Source organism: Manis pentadactyla, chromosome 7, assembly GCF_030020395.1.
Source record: "Manis pentadactyla isolate mManPen7 chromosome 7, mManPen7.hap1, whole genome shotgun sequence".
Classification (NCBI taxonomy): domain Eukaryota; kingdom Metazoa; phylum Chordata; class Mammalia; order Pholidota; family Manidae; genus Manis; species Manis pentadactyla.
The window spans coordinates 84,049,084-84,053,247 of NC_080025.1; positions in this window are offsets into that span (position 1 = coordinate 84,049,084).

The following is a 4,164-nucleotide window of genomic DNA, read 5'->3' on the forward strand; positions in this document are numbered from 1 at the left end:
ATGTAAAGATGGAGCAGAAACTGGAGTTATGCTACCACAAGCCCAGGAATAGCAGAAGTCACTAGGAACTCAAAGATTCTCCTCTAGAGCCTTTGGAGGAAGTATGCCCCTGTCAACACCTTGATTTCAGATTTACAGTCTCCAGAACAGTGAAAAATAAATAAATTCTTGTTGTCTTAAGTCACCTAATTTGTAGTAATTTTTATGGCAGTCCCTGAAAAGTAAAACAGATTTTGGTACCAGAAACGAGATGCTACTGAAACAAATGCCTAAAAATTGAGGGATTGTCTTTGCAACTGGGTAATGAGTAGAGGCTCAAAGAATTTTGAAGTGCACGATAGGAAAACTCTAGATGGCCTTGAAAAGATACTTGGTAGAAATATAGACATAAAAGGCTATTCTGATGAGAGTTCAGGTGGAATTTAGTACAGTAGAGAAAGCTTCTATCTGAGAATATGAGAATATATATATTGTCATGAACAGAATACTGGTGGAAATATGAACATTAAAGGTGCTTCTGGGGAGATCAGAAAGAAGTGAGTAACATGCTGTTGGAAAGGTAATCCTTGTTATAAGTGTCAGACAACTTGGCTGACTTGTGTTCTATTGTTGAGTATGAAATAGAATTTGTAAATAATGCATTTGGATATTTAACTGAGGAGTTTTCCAAGCAAATAGTTGAAGATACACCCCTTTTCTCCTTGTTGCTTGAAATACAATGCAAGAAGAAAGAAATTAAAGAAGGAACTCTTAAGATAAATGGAGAAAGTGCAGGAGACATAGAAAATAGTATCCAAGATACATGAAGTTGAAGTCCTAGAGAAGACTAGGAAATTAGAGGAGAAAAGAATATTTTTTAAACAATAACAAAGATTGTTTGAAATCTGATGTAATATCAAACTAACAATTCAAAACTCTTCAAGTGTCATTTAGAAGAAAATCACACCTAAATACATTGATGAAGAGAGTTTAAATTGGTACTACACCTTGAAAATCCACATGACTTTTTTTACTGAAGTTGAATATTTGAACACTACATGATCCATTAATTTCATTTGAGATATAAACCCAACAGAAATGTGTGCTTATGTGCACCAAGCGACACAAATAAGAATGCATACAGAATCATTAATTATATAGCTGGAAAGAGCCAAATGTTTATCAAGGACAAATGAATAAATAAGTTATGGTACATTCAAGCATGTGCTACTGGAATGCAAATGAACTACAGCTACACCCAACAACACAGATGATTCTTACCAAAATATTAGTCAAAGAAACCAGAGATGACAAAACACATACTATATGAGTCCATTTTAAATGTCATACATTTAAAAATAGTGTTGGACTCAAGATAATGACTCCCTTTATGGGTAGCAGAGGGTATTGAGGGAACTCTAGAGAGGCTTCTTTGGTCTTGGCATGGATGGTTTTTATAGGGGTGTTTCCTTCTTGAAAATCCTTTGATATGTACATTTATTTGTTTTTTACTTTCTCTGTTATATTTTCCAGGAAAGGATTATTTTTTAAAAATTGAGTTACATAGATTTAGAACAATGTTAGGGAGTTTGCTTATCATTTGTCACCTAAAGCTCTAATGGATTAAAAAGAACAGAAGGTATCAGTTGTGCACTTTTGTTTGTTTGAAAGCTTCTCCACCTCTTGAGTTGATGACATGAAGCCTCCTGTCTCTAACTAACCTTGTCTGTCTAACATCCAATATTTACACTTTATGATGTTGCTCCACTGATGCTGTCTTTGCCCATCTGCTTTGCTTTCTTGGGACTTCCCCTTGTGAAACACAGCCCCTAAGACTGCCATTCATATGCACTGAAACATGATTCAGTACCTCAGTTTGTCTAAGAGATCTGTCTAATAAACATCTATTATGGCAAATATTACCACCTCTTACTTTTGTCTTTTCACCAAGCAGAAGAAATAGTGGTAACGTTTCACAGTATCATGTTAGTTTAAAAACAAACTATGTTACAACATGGATGAACCATGAAAACACAATACTAGGTAAAAGAAGCCAGACACATAAAACCACACATTTTTTATTCCATTTGTGTGAAATATTTAGAATAGGCTAATTCATAGAGAAAGAATAGATTAGTGACTGCCAGGGGCTAGGAATGGGGAAATGCGGAGTAATTGCTAATGGGTATGGGGTTTCTTTCTGTCATAATGTAAATGTTACAGAATTGGATAGTGATGAATGGTTGCACAACTTTGAATATGCTAAACACACTGAATTTTACACCACAAAAGGGTAAATTTTATAGAACATGAATTATATCTCAATAAAGCTGTTATAAAACTCAGCCCTTAGCTAAGCACCTTTTTAAAAAAAAGTTAATTTTGTTATGTCTAGAGAGAGAACTGGTGAGGGCACAAAGATGAAAATTTCTTTGCATCATTTTTTGTGCATTATAAATTTTTGTACTATGTGTGCATACTATGAAATACTGATTAACTTTTTTCAATATTACTCATTTTTTATATATGTGGGAAGTTTTTACTCATGTAACATTAGAGTAGGTCCTTGCTGCCTAAAACCTTGAAGAAAATTCTGTGGTTGGCATATTTTACATAATTTGAAAAGGATCATTTTCCATGAATCCTTTATTAGAAAACATTGAAATGATATTAGAAGATCCTAGCCATCCAAAGTTGCACTTGAGAATTATGATTTGAACCTGACTCCTATTATTTTGTAGATATTCTGTCTTTTTTCTATCGAAGCATTTAACATTCTTAACCCTTGAAGATATTTGAGCAAAATCTTTTCTTTACCAATATGGTTTTATCTTTAGTATCTCTGAAAATATTAAAAATAAAATGAACCATGGACTTTCGGTAAGGGATATATCCTTAAGGGACCATAGTGACATCTGTTTGGCTAGCTGCTGACTTCAACCCAGCTCAATAGTTCTTATTTCTACTTTTGATGTCAATTATTACAAACACTTGTTACCAAAGGCTTGCCTTCAACAGGTATCTCATTCCAAGTAATCACATTTGATAATGTAAGTAACTGTTTTATCATACATCCCTAGACTACCAGTATATTATTTTCCATTGGTGATGAAGTCATCACTGCCTTTTAACTCATACCAAGTCAAATAATAAATCTTCAATTCCCACTGTTGAGGTTCTATTTATTTTCTAAACACCTTTCTATACCAAACACTGTATCAGATGAGATTTTAGTAGAGGAAAGATAAATCACTCGAGGTATTTTATACTGAGAAGAAATTTGGTACATACAAAGTCACTTGAAAGGCTGAAGGAATGAAAGTCAGGGATCCAATGAGAATTTCAGTTTCCAGATCATACAACTGTAGCTGTGATGTACAAGTCAAAACCTGGGTGCAGTTACTGCTACCAATCTTTTCTAGCACTGCTCCTCCGCCATGATCTGATCCTGGCTTTGAAGCTGGTAAGTAGATGCCAGAATGTAGATTCCATTTTCATACATAATGGAGCTTGTTTTACTGCTGATTTGTACTTTCCTGGCTGTTTAAAAATTAACCAGGATCTACAGACTCTCCTAAAATTGTATAAGACAATTCAATTTTTGTCTTCATTTTTCTTATTTTACTTTTCCCAAGTACCCTCATTTCTTTATCTCCAACTCTCTTGGATTTGGTTATAAACATTTAGAATTTATGACTCCTCTAGTTTACTTATTTCTGATTAATAATTGCATTAAATTCCACAATTTCATTATCAGTATAATTCACATTTAATTATAGACTTTTATTTTCCTTTTCTTTTTATATCATTGTTTGCATTGCATGCCCACCCTATTTCTTGGATTTTTTTTCATCTTCCTGGAGTAATTTTGGAGCTAGGGTACTTTGTCATTTGTTCCTCAAAATGTTTCATTTAATAGACAGGTTATTATTATCATTTCCAGATTCTAAATGAAGAGTCAGAATTTCCAAGAGTTCAAGCTGACTTTTTAAAGGTAACAGAAATTCAGAGGCAAAGTTTGGACTCAAATTCAGGTCTCCCCTTTCTATGTTTGCTTTTATTTATCTGTTTGTTTCTCTGTCCTATAGCAAGTGTCCATAGCAACAATATGCTACTTACTTTACTACATTTCGTGGGAGTAGTGTGAAGGATATTTCTAAATATATATCAGCTTTTCATCTTCAT